We start from the raw sequence: 13,622 nt of genomic DNA, 5'->3' as shown, positions 1-13,622 counted from the left end.
TAATGGGAAGAGAAGTATGCATTAAACTGGACATAATTCATAGGAAAAGAATTCGTAATAAGGAGGATCAAGACAGACTTCTTACAGAAGGTGATTTTGATTGGGACTTGAAAGCAGACAGAACAGTAGAAGGAGAAAAAAAAGTCCAGAAATAGGGCTCAGCTAATCAAAATTAGCTGGAAGCTGGAGTGTCTCTTGTAAGGAAGAACAAGGAGACCGGTGTCACTAGATCAGAGAATAGGTGATGACAAAAGGAGTAAGGGGTAAGAAGACTGGATACAAATGAGGGGGGGGGGCAGTTAATGAAGAGCTTTAAATGCCAAACAGAGGATTTTGGATGGCTAGGTAGCACAGAGATAGAATGCCAAGCATGAGTCAGGAGCACTCATCTTCCTGAGTTCAAATCTGGACTCAGACAACAGCTATGTATCTTTGGGTAGCCTCTTAACTATATTTCCTTATCTGTAAAGTGATCTGGAGAAGGAAATGGAAGAACACTCCATTATCTTTGCCAAGAAAATCCCAAATGGGATCATGAAGAACCAGACACAACTGAAATGGCTCAAAGAGGAGTTAAGAAACCCCTGGATTGTATTGAGGGGGATGAGAGGGACTGAGGGTGGACTGAATTAGGGAGAGACTTGAGGCAGAGAGCCCAATCAGAAGGCTGTTGCCATGGTCTGGCAAGAGATGATGAAGGTCTGCATGAAGAGTTAGAGAAAATAAGGAGGCATATGTTCAAAATGTTTAGAATTGAAGGACTTGGCAAAAGATTGGGTGTGGAGTGGAAGGCACACGTGACAGTGAGGATACTGAGTCTGGGTGGCCAGGAGATAGTGATACTTTTGGCAGAAATAGGAAAAGTGGGAAAGAGAGAAAGACTTGTGGGGGGCAGAAAGTGTTCAGTTTTGAGCATGTTAAGTTTAAAATGTCTACAAGACATTCAGTTCAAGGTATCTGACAGGCAGTTGGAGATGTAAAACAGAAGGTCAGATCAAATAAAGATATCAGCATCAAGAACAATAAGAATTATTAGCGTAGCAAGTTGTATATCACTCTGCTAAGAGTCAAGTTACAACGTGTCTGACCACAGCTAATCAGATCAATACAAGTTTGGAATACTCTGCCACAGGTCAGACACAAATAGTCCCTGTGAACATTTGGCATGACTTTTCTAGCTTTGTCCATCTTGCATTTCTTCTAAGGTAAGTCAATTCTGCTTTGCTCATAAAGCACAGCGAGTCACTTAATCTCTTTCTGCCTCAGTTTCTTCTTTTGTAAAATGAGTATAATAACCTTATCTACCTCGCAGGGTTGTTTTAAGGATCAAATGATGTAAATCCCTGTTACATAATAAGGACTAAAAAAAAGTTAGCTGCTATTATTATTATTAAACTGGATTCTCTCTCTTGGGACTTTCATTTCTTTAAAAGTAACGTATTCAGATTGGTTCAGATACAAAAAGAAATTTAAAGGTACAAATTTAAGAAGAATTTAAGAAGAAATATGCCTCCTCCAAAAGGAACAAATAGAAATTATTTTCTTTAACTGTTTCTAATATAAAGTTTCTTAGGGATTTTAAAAGCTAATTATTAATACTTTCCACTAGAAAAGCATGGACATCAGCTAAGGAATCTAGCTTCTCTCTCTCTTTCACAACCTCCCCCTCTCCTATTCTCCCCAGGGAAAGATTTCCCTATTCTGTCCTCAATTTTTTTTTTATTAAAGGTGAAAAATCAAGCTAAGATTAAGATACTTGCTTAGAGCCACAGATGGAAGTCAAAGTCAAGTCTGAGACTTACAGCTCAGGTGCCCCGATGAGTCTGCTCCTAATTCTTGCTTTCAGAAATCATTATCTCTACATTTTTTATCTCTTTTCAACACTCCTCTATTCTTCCCACACAAATCATTAAAAAAATATTATAGAGATAGTAGGCATAGAAAAAATGCTTCATGCTGCCAACCTTGTCATTCATTGACTTGACTTAGCCATTCACTTACTAGATAGTCACATAGTGGATATAATCTTATATACCCACTATGTGCTCAATTTGCTCAACCCACCCGATTTCCCTGGAATATAGGATTACATTAAGATGAAAAGGATTTTAGGAGCCATTTAATCCAATTCTTTCATTTTACAGATAAAGAAACTGAGGCCTAGGGAGGTTGTGACTTGCCAAAATTCATATAGCCATGAGCATCAATCATTAGATTCAGTTTCTCTGACCCAAGAAACAATGCTCTTTGCACTATATCATACTGTTTGCCTGGAGGCTCTGAATATATCATACACAAATAAATAATATAGTTCTTATCCTTAAAGAGTTTACAATATAGCAAGACATATTGAGAAGACTGCTGGACAGACAGCCCTACTTTGAACCCTATCTCTGATATTCTGAGAAAATCAATTAATCTTCAAGATAATCACTTTCTTCATATGCAAAATGAGGATAATAAGGAATATTTATCAAGCAACTCCTCTGTGCCAGACACTATGCTAAGTACTTTATAAATATTATATATACATAATATTATAAATAATAAATATTTATAAATATAATATATATATTAAATATAAATGTTATACTTTATAAATATCTATAGGTACTATTATTATCCTCATTTTATAGCTGTCCTCAGCAGACTTGGTTTGCCAAAGTGTCATAACTAGTGAATGCCTGAGTCCAGATTTGAACTCTGAATCCAGTCCCAGTGCTTCATCTGCCTAGCTGATACATTAGTATTCATACAAGATTGAGAATGCTATAGATCCTCCTCGTGTTAGGTAGAACTCTCCAATGACAGATTTCTGAGAGGACATGGACAAGAATCACGTGAGAAAAATAAGCATTATGGATTGTGATCATCATTCGAGGGAATGTCTGCGTTAGTTAGATCACAGATGTATTGATTTAGAATACTGGCATACCTATCTAGTTTCTGGAGTTATTGTAAGGAAAGTACTCTGGAAACTCTAAAAGGCTATAGGAATAGCAATAGTAATAATAGATGAGACAGGGTCCCAACTGCCCATAATGCATGCATAAGAACATGAGTTGAATTGACATTGGCCTAATGTATGTATACAGGTCGCATATACAGGTCATGAGTACAAATGAAGAACTATGAAAATTTTTAGAACAAGAATTAGAAGAATCAAGAAAGATCTTAAGGTAAGACTGAAATGGATATGGAGGTATTTTGAAAGATTTCACAATGACGTGACTATCTCACACAATAAATTGCACAAAAAGGATCTTTTTTCTTCAGTCACATGTTACCCCTCAAAAAGACCACAAGTTTGAGTTGTTGAACCAGATTCTCCCAGTATGTACATAAACTCCTTTCCAGTGCTTCAGTTCCTCCTGGCAAGTAGCTTCTACCCCAGGAGATTTATCTGTTTTTAGCAATAATCTCAGCATGTTCCCTCGTCACACATTCTTAACAGAGGAGATAGGTATATTTGAATTTTTTTTTTCTGCTTCATTGCTTATTTTTGGGCTAGAAAAGCCAGTGAATATGATTTGGTTGTGAAGAGAAGAAAAAGAAAAGGAAACAAGTTGATGCAAAGGAAATCATGCTTCACTTGAAAATTCTTTAAGCTTGAAAGTCTAAAGAAGACAGGTCTTGAAGGAAATATGTAAGATGTCTTCAAATAGTTGAGCTGTCATGTGAAAGAAGAATTAGGTTTGTTTTGCTTGGATTGTTTTGTTTTCTCAGTGGTCATAGAAATAAGAATAATGAGTAGATGTTTGAGAGAAGCATATTCAGGCTTGATATCAGGAAAAATTTCCTGGCCATTAGAAGCGTCCAGAAGTATAACAGGCTGTCTCGGGAGGCAGATGACCATTTTTAAAGCTATTACAATGAGAACCTTTTCTAATGTCAAAGTTTAGATATAGACACCAGATATTTCTATTAACTAAAATTCTAGGATTCTAGGAAAAATAATCCAAGGATGAGATAGCCAGGTTGAATAACTGAGAGCTAAATATCTGTCAGCTTCTAAAGATTCCAAGCTTTGGTCTCTTAGCCCTGGACAAACATACTGCCTCCTGGATGGGACATCTCTCTATCTAGGTCTCTCCTAGAGAGTTTTAAAAACAGCTGCAATAACAAAAATAAGTTGAGCAGAACTTTTTTGGCAAACTATCTTGTTGGTTTTCTATTGCACCTGATGAACTGTGGATAAGAAAAACATTTTCTTAAAAATATTTATATAAAAATTTATATATTTTTATAAAAATTTCTATATTTATATAAAAATACAAATTTTGAAGCTATCTGCAAAGAGATAATAATTGAATTAATAAGATTTAATGAGATCACCAAGAGAGAAGGGGCATAGAAAGAGACAAATGATGTAATATTTATATAGAATTTTAACATTTACAAAATGTTTTATATATCATTTGAACCTAACAAAAATCTTGTGAGGTAAGTTGTTATTATCTCCGCTTTTTAATAGGAAATTGATACTGAGATCATTTAAGTGATTTATCCAATGTCAAATAGTTATTAAGCACCTGTGGCTGGATTTGAATTTGTCTTCCTGATTTTAAACCTGATGTTCTATCTTCCATGTTAATGAAAAGAAAAGAGGGTCCAGAGCAGTCCTTTGGGAAGATACTCAGGATTAGGGAGCAAGCTCTAATAATCCAGCAAAGCTTTTAAAGTAGTCTGACAAATTGAGAGAACCAGAAGAGCCAAAGATGATAATATTCAAGAATTAATGTATAAAGCTTTATTAAGATCAAAGAATTGAGAAAAGGCAAAGATTTGGCAATTAAGAAATCAATAACAACTTTGAAGACAGCAGTTTCAATGAAGTGTTTGGACAGAAAGCCAGAATGGAAAGAAATTAATGAATGAAGGGGAAGAAGGGAAGTGAGGGTAATAAGTTCAGATGATATTTTCTAGGAGACTAACTGCAAGGAAAGAAAGATATAGGAAAAGAACAAAAGCAAATTGGCATAAGTGAAAATATTTTTAAAATGATAAGATTTGAAGTTTGTAGAAAGCAAAACAGGTATATATAAATGCATTAATATGGAGGTATTACACATAATTACATAAATTACATAAGCACATAGCAATATAACACAGGCTGGAAGTGATGTAACAAATAACATGAATCAACATGAGGAATTATACATGTTCTTAAGTCCTAGAAATAGTCCAAAAGGAATCCATTGTCCATTCGTTCATGTGCCAGGAATCCAATAATTCCTGCAAGTTTTGAAGCCCTGCAATAGTCTCACCTTGTGTTAGGGAATCCAATGATTCCTGCTGGTTTTCAAGTCCTGCAACAGTCTTTATCAACAATTTTTCATCTCAAGGAATCCAATGATTCCTACTGGTTTTCAAGTCCTGCAACAGTTTTATCTTGTGTTAGGGAATCCAATGATTTCTGCAGATTTTGTTCTTAGGTCTTCTCCTTTGTTTCCAGATTTTTCTCTTTTTTTGTCTCTCTCTGATGGACAAGGAAATATGACTCGTTGGCACCCATCTGATCCCTTCTCCATCTGAAGAAATACAAGTAAACCCTCTCTCCCAAGCAGTTAACCTAGCTAGTCCCTTCTATTTACCATTTTCTAAATCTCTTCTCACCGTCTGGCAATTACATTGGAGCTGTTTGCACTGGACATTGCCCTGTTATTTTGAAAAACCTGTATTCTCCCCAATCATAATCCCTTTCTGCTATCTGATTGCTTTTCTGTTGGTTGATCATGCAATCCCTTTCTGCTATGTAATTGCTTTTTGGCTGATAGATCATATCAAAGTCCTGACTTTCTAAAGACTCTCTAGGTGTAAACTCAGCTGCCATCATATCCCATCTGTCTTTTGTATGATATTTTGGAGCTGGGCCCTGCCTTTGATTTCCTTGGGTCAATCTACATTCTGAGGCCCAGTGGAAGTCCTTGTGGCATTCTGGACATAGGGTTTTAGATCTTCTCTCACCCTGTCTTCTCACTGTATCTCCATATCTACACTGAGCTCTTAGATGTCCAACTTTTCCACATTGAAAATGTTGATGATTTTCTCTAGAAGTCCCTTTCCAAGAGAGACCCTGTCTTACCATGTTCATCATAGTCTGGGTATGAAAAGTATTTGTGCCCACTGTGGCAACATCTTATGATCTTCTCTAAAGGAGCATCTTTGTGTAGTCCCCATATAATTCTTTTACAGATCTCATTGGCATTTTCCTTAGCCAGATGTCTGATCATTATTTCTGTAGCTGCATTTTCTCCAATGGTTGTTGTTATAGTTGTTTGCAAGCATCCCACAAAATCTGCAAAAGGTTCATTGGGACCTTGCTCTATTTTTGTGAAGGCTTTATCTTCATTTTTTGTCTAGGGAGGGAACCCCAGGCTTTTATTGCAGCCTTAGAAATTTGTTCATACACTGTTATGGGATAATAAATCTGTGCTGAATTCTCTCCATACTGATCTTCACCTGCTAGTTGGTCAAAAGTGACTTGTACATTAACTCCTGTTTGCCTATTGCATTGGACTTGAATCCTACATAATTCATGATACTCTGAAAGCCACAGAAAGTTTTGTCCAGGTTCTAAACATGTCCTTGCTATGGATTTCCAATCACTAGGGGTTAGGATTTCATAAGACAAATTATCTAGTAACATCTTAATATAAGATGATGTAGTCCCATAAAGAGTGCAACCCTTTTTCAAATCCTTAATTATTCCAAATCAAAAGGAGTGTATTTTCTCCTTTTTTGACCTGAAGAGTCAAGCTCTTCAATTACAGGGTATGCATTTATAAAATCAGATATATCCTGTCCTTCATTTTTTGCCTAGACCAGTGCTTTTTGTAATCTTGTCATAGGCTGCTTAATACGTGATGCTGATTGTGTTTCTGCCTCTCCCCCTCCTCCTTCTCCCTCCACCCATGAAGGGTTAATTGAGGGAGGTAGATCAGAGGACTGGAAATGATCTAATTTCTCCTGCTGTGAATTCTTATCTGATTCTTCATCCTTTTCACCTAGGTTAGTTGGCACCTCTCCCTCCTGCTCTTTCTTCTTTTTCTTTATTCCATAACTTATATAATTTCCTAAAGCCAGTTGTATTAAATTGTATTAAGTATATCTTTGGAAAATGAGTCAGGTCCATTTTTATTGTGGTATTGACAAAGTTGCTCTAGATCTAATTCTTTTTCCATAGAAAACCAAGGAGATATGTACTGTACAGTTTCTAAAAGTTCAGTGATCTGCTCCCAAATTATAACCTTGGCTTTTCATAACCCTGGCAATACTCTCTACACATTTTCCTTGAAGAGAAACAGAAGGCTATTTTCTAAACATCCATCCCATTTCAGCTGAAATTCTACTTTAGCTCTTTAATAAAGTTTCCTTGTTGTACTCACCCTAATTTCTGGGTCACAGATAAAGGTTCTTGGCCCCATGTTGGGTGCAAAAATGTAATGTTCTCTTCTCTAAAATATAATTATTCTCTGGGAGCAGATTTCTTGGGGAGCTTCTGGAGGCAGCCTTCGTTTCAGTTCAGTTCAATAATCCCAAATGCAGCCAGGAGTAAAAGTTCAGATCCTTTATTTTCTCCTTCAAAGTCTTGAATCTTTTCCTGTGACCTGGTTACCTTTCTTTTCTTTCTTTTTTTTTTTTTTTCCTGAGGCTGGGGTTAAGTGACTTGCCCAGGGTCACACAGCTAGGAAGTATTAAGTGTCTGAGATCATATTTGAACTCCTGAATTCAGGGCTGGTGCTCTATTCACTGCACCACCTAGCTGCCCCCGTGGTTAGCTTTCTTAGAGGCCTATCTCTCTCCTTGATTCCAAGAGCTTTCTTCGAATGTCTCCATCCAGCACAAAGGTGGAAGTGGGAATGAATCTTGACTTCTCCTCCCAGAGAGTGGGCTTGTGGCCTGAAAACTTCTTGCTTATATTACTGCTTGACTTGTGAATCTCCTCTACTTATGAATCTCCTCATTATATATGCTCTCTAAAAGTGTGAACTCCTTTAAAGGTGTGAGCTAAGTACATTAGCACCTTGTTTCAAGTTCTGGCCCATAACAATTTTCAGTTTCAAATTTTTTTTTTCCTTCCCACCCTTCCTCCCCAAGAAAGCAAGCAACCTGATACAGGTTATAACGTGCAATTCATATAATCCATATTTTCAAATTGGTCATGTTGTGAAGGAAGAATCAGAACAAAAAGGAAAAAAAATCATAAGAGTGAAAAAAAGTGAAAATAGTATGATCTGCATTCAGATTCCATAGTTCTTTCTCTGGATATGGATAGCATTTTCCATCATGAGTCTTTTGGAATTGTTTTAGATTATTGTATTGCTGAGATGATTATTTCACAATATTGCTGTTACTGTGTATAATATTCTCCTAGTTCTGCTTACTTCACTTAGCATCATAGAAGTAACAAGCATCATTTCTAACAGCTTCACAAAAGCATTACCAGAAATACCCAATCAAGACTCACCTTCCAATTCAAAAAGCTATAAAACTCTGAATACCCTTTGATCCAGCAGTGTCTCTACTGAGCCTATATCCCAAAGAGATCATTAAAAAGGGGAAAGGACCCATATGTGCAAAAATGTTTGTAGCTGCCTTTTCTGTAGTGGCAAGGGACTAGAAACTGAATGGATGCCCATCAGTTGGAGAATGGCTGAATGAGTTATGGTATATTAATGTTATGGAATATTATTGTTCTGTAAGAAACAATCAGCAAGATGATTTCAGAAAGGCCTGGAGAGACTCACATGAACTGATACTAAGTGAAGTTAGTAGAACCAAAAGAACATTGTACATAGGAACAAGATTATACAATGATCAATTCTGATGGACATGGCTCTTTTTAATAGTGAGAAGATTCAAGCCAGTTCCAATGATCTTGTAATGGAAAGAGCCATCTTCCAGGAAGGAAGGAAGGAAGGGAGGAAGGAAAGAAGAAAGAAGGGAAGGAGAGGGGGAGGAAAGAAGGGAAAAGGGAGGGAGGGAGGGAGGGAGAGAGGGAGGAAAGAAGGGAGGAAGGGAGGAAGGGAGGAAGAGAAAGAGAGAGGAAGGGAGGAAGGGAGGAAGGAAGGAAGGAAGGAAGGAAGGAAGGAAGGAAGGAAGGAAGGAAGGAAGGAAGGAAGGAAGGAAGGAAGGAAGGAAGGAAGGAAGGAAGGAAGGAAGGAAAGAAGGAAGGAAGGAAGGAAGGAAAGAAGGAAGGAAGGAAGGAAGGAAAGAAGGAAGGAAGGAAGGAAAGAAGGAAGGAAGGAAGGAAGGAAAGAAGGAAGGAAGGAAGGAAAAGAGGGAGAAAGGGAGGGAGGGAGGGAGGGAAGAAATAAGGGAGGGAAGGATGAAGGAAGGGAGGGAGGGAGAAAGGAAGAAAGGAGGGAAGGAAGGAGGAAGGGAAGGAGGAAGGGAGGGAGGAAGGAAGGGAGAGAGGAAAGAAAGGAAGGAAAAAGGAAGGGAAAGAGGGAGGGAGGGAGGAAGGAAGGGAAGGGAGGGAGAGGAAGGGGAAGGAAGAAGGAAGGGAGGAAGGAAGGAAGAAAGGAAGGAAGGAAGGAAGGGAGGGAGGAAAAGAAGAAGGAAGGGAGGAAGGGAGAGAGGAAGGATGGGAAGGAGGGAGGAAGGAAGGAAATGAGAATGGTCCAGACAAGTTAAGATCTCCTTGAGACAACGATAAATAACAAAATAAAATCAAAAGAATGAAAACTGATAAAATAAAATGTTACAGCCTTTCAATAATAACTAATCTAGAATACTTTTCAAGGAAAGAAAACATAAGAATCATCAGACTAGCTAAAAACTATAACCTTTCAAAAACAAACAGGCCTATGGATATTCTATTTCAAGAAATTATTAATAAATCAAGAACTTAATCTGTATCTCCTATGTATTTAAGCAGTGGGGATACAGAAAAAGGCAAAAATTCAGTCTTTTCCCAAAACTATCTCATGTTCTAATGGTAAAGACAACAAGAAAAAAAATACAAAATCTGTACAATGTACATAGAAAGTTTCTTTCCTGAAGAAAGATTCTTGTAGTTGGTGGGGAGGGGGGGGGGGTAGGGAGGGTCAGGAAAAGTTTCCTACAGAAAGTGAAATCTGAGCTGAGTCTTGAAGGAATTCTGGGAAACTAATAATAAGTGGAGATAAGGAAAAAGAGCATTCTAACTGTAAGGGTTAATCAATAATAGGTCACTGAATAAAGAGAGAGGAGCATGTATGAGAAATAGCAAGTCATTATTGCTGAATAAGTATAGAATACATGAAGAAGAGTAAAGTATAAGAAGACTGGAAAGATTGAAAGAGGCCAATATATGAAAGACTTTAAAAGGCAAACAGGATTCTATATTTAAGACTAGAAGTAATCAGGAACAATAAGAATTTATTGGATAAAAGTGTGATGCCCTGAAAGAGAATAATTTTGACAGATGATTGGAGAATAGCCTAGAACTAGTAGAGACTTGGAAAATGAACACTACTCAAAACTATTAGAAATTGAATTAGCAAAGTGAAAATAGAGAAACTACTAACGCCCTCCTGAAAAAAAAGCCCCCAAATGCCAGAATCCTCATAGCTAAATTCCAGAGCTTCTAGGTCAAATTTTTAAAATACTGTAAACAGATAGGGAGTCATAGTCAAGAACACACAAGACTTAGCAGCATAAGAAAAGAAGAGTTTGGAAAACTGCATTCCAAAAAGTAAAACATAAAGGCTTACAACCAAGAAGAGTAACTAACTGGATGAAACCATATGATCTAACAGAGGAGGAAATGAATCTGTAATTTTAAAAAGAGGACTAGAAAGAATTCTTGAGGAAAAGACCAGAGTTGAATAGAAAATTTGAAATGCAAATACTTAAATGAAAAGAAATACAAAGTTAGGTCTATATGAGCAATTGAAAAGGATTATATAAGGATGAAGTATATACATTCTAAAAGGGGATAAATAAATAAAAAAATATATGTCCTCTCACATTCTTAATGTTATCAAGGATCACAGAAGGCCTACCAATGTTTTTGGTAGAGGTCAATAATTGTAGAGTTGGGGTAAAGGGGGAAATAAAGAAAGTAGAGGAGAAGAAGCAGATTGTATCAACTATAGATCACTAGTACTGAGGAAATTCACCATCCACTTCTTAGTAAACAGGGAGATGAAGGAAAAGAGGGAAAAAAATATGAGGACATGATAGATGAAAATGCACAGCTAACAATTATAACCATGAAAGTGAATGAGAAGAATTCACCCACAAAATGGAAAAAGAATGGATTAGAAGGCATAAGCTAACAATATGCTGTATAGAAGAAACACATTTGAACCATATTCACAGGCCAACTCAAAAAACAAGTATAACAATCATGTTCTCAGATAAGGAAATCGTAAAAGTATATTTGATTATAAAAGATAAACAGTAAGACTAAATTATCCTGAAAGGTACCTTAGAAAATGAACAAATAGGTGGAGGTAGATGGCACAGTGGATAGAGTTCAAACCCTGGAATCAGGAGAACCTGAGTTTAAATCTGGTCTCAGATACTTGACACTCACTAGCTGTAAGACCCTAAGCAAGTCATTTAATTCTGATTGCCTAGTTTTTAAAAAATGAATAAATATCAACATAATTTATACTCATCAAATGGCATAGCATCTAAATAAAGGAAAAGTTAAATAATTTATAGGGAGAAATATATACTAAAATGATCATAGTTGAGAACTTAATGTACCCATTTTATACCTAGAAAATTATAACAAAAGTAAACAAGAAATAAGTTAAGAACCTGAATAGAATTTTAGAAAAGTTACTTATTATAGATTTTTGGAACATACTGAAATGGAAAAGAAAATGAAAAATGTATGCATATTACTTAGTAGCGAAGATACAATATAAAAATTGACTATGCATTAGAACATAAAAAGCTCACAAAGAAATGCAGAGAAGTGAAATAATAAACATTATATTTCATAAATTGCCTTTAAAGAAATCATTAAAAATTAAAGAACAAACAATTTAATCCAAACAATAGTTGGATCAAAGACAAATGTTGAAACAATAAATAACTTTGTCAAAGAAAATAAAAATGATGCAATTTATCAAAACTTTTGGGATATGGTCAAAGCAGTTCTTATGGAAAAATATGTATTTCCAAAGATTTTCATAACAAAAATGGGAAATAATTAGTTAATTAGTTGAGCATAAAACTAAAAAATATGAAAAGTATTGTTTTTTTAAATTAAACTCCAAAATAAAAATTCTAAAAAAATCAAAGAGATGAACAAAATTGAAAGCAAAAGAAGTGAAGAAGGAAGGAAGAAGAAGGAAGAAGAAGGAGGAGGAGGAGAAGGAGAAGGAGGAGGAGGAGAAAGAGAAGAAGGAGGAAGAAGTGAAAGAAAAGGAGGAGGAGAAGGAGGAGGAGGAAGAGGAGGAGGAGGAGAAAGAGAAGAAGGAGGAAGAAGTGAAAGAAAAGGAGGAGGAGAAGGAGGAGGAGGAAGAGGAGGAGGAGGAGGAGAAGGAGAAGAAGAAGAAGAAGAAGAAAAAGGTGGTAAAGGAAAAAGAAGAGAGAAAGAAGAGGAAGAGGAAGAGAAGGAGGAGAAAAGAAGAAAGAGCTCACCAATAACAAAAACTAATAAAGAAAACCATTAGCTTGCCTAATTTTGTCCAATCATACACTAGTAAAACAAGGTAATATTTTGCATAAACAATGTAATGCCAGTATAAAATAATAGCAATGTAAATAAAATGGCTGGATTTGGGGGAAAATGAAAATAAAATGTCTAGATTAAGAAATAAAGAATTTGGGGCAGCTAGGTGGTACAGTGGATAGAACACCAGTCTTGAATTCAGGAGGACCTGAGTTCAAATCTGGTCTCAGACACTTAACACTTCCTAGCTGTGTGACTCTGGGCAAGTCACTTAACCCCAACCTCAAAAAAAAAAAAAAAGAGAGAGAGAGAGAGAGAGAGAGAGAATTTAAATAATTCAGGCTCAGAAAAATAAATTGAATAAATGAACTTGAAAAAAAAGCAAAGCTGAGGACTGATGAATTTATAAGTAAATTCTATAAAACATTAAAGTATTTCATTTCATATTACTTAGTAGTGATATATCACTAACATCATAAACTATTTGCAAAAATGGAATAAGAAAAAATTTCATCAAATTTCTTCTATGACACAAATATGATCTTTTAATATCTAAACCAGAAGGAGACAAAATAGAGAAAATATTAGATTAAAATCCCAAAGGAATATTGACACAACTTTTAAAATAAAATATTATAAAATAGGTTATTGTGACATATAAAAAATCATAATTAATTACAGAATTGCATTCATCTAGAAATACAAAATTGGCTCAATAGGAGGAAAACTATAAAAATAACACCCCATTTTCATAACAAAAAAATATCAGACTCAAATGCTTACATCAAAAGATACAGGAAAAGATACTGAGAAAATACAACATCCATTTCAGTTTAAATCACTAATCATTCAAATGATAAACACTATTTACTTATAATCAAGTTCCAGAATAATATGTTATAGGGATAAATTAGAGGCTTTTCCAATAACATTAAGGGTAAAGCAAGGATGTCTATTAACACAATTATTATTTAATATAGTGTTAGAAATGCTAATGATAACA

General features: G+C 35.7%; 2 protein-coding genes across 10 annotated transcripts in view; one reads left to right on the top strand and one right to left on the bottom strand.

The window, feature by feature from the left end:
• ARSG (arylsulfatase G) overlaps window positions 1–13,622 on the bottom strand; it is a 203,685-nt gene that overhangs the window by 108,314 nt on the left and 81,749 nt on the right. The window lies entirely within an intron of this gene.
• The window catches only part of SLC16A6 (solute carrier family 16 member 6), a 94,842-nt gene that overhangs the window by 5,811 nt on the left and 75,409 nt on the right, over window positions 1–13,622 (top strand). The window contains exon 2 of the mRNA XM_074260592.1: window positions 3,096–3,179. The gene's annotated coding sequence lies outside the window, so the exon portion shown is untranslated. The remainder of the gene's footprint in view (window positions 1–3,095; window positions 3,180–13,622) is intronic.

Source organism: Sminthopsis crassicaudata, chromosome 4 (assembly GCF_048593235.1).
Source record: "Sminthopsis crassicaudata isolate SCR6 chromosome 4, ASM4859323v1, whole genome shotgun sequence".
Lineage (NCBI taxonomy): Eukaryota > Metazoa > Chordata > Mammalia > Dasyuromorphia > Dasyuridae > Sminthopsis > Sminthopsis crassicaudata.
Note: the sequence above shows the minus strand (reverse complement) of the source record. Positions and strands in the feature narration are given on the sequence as shown.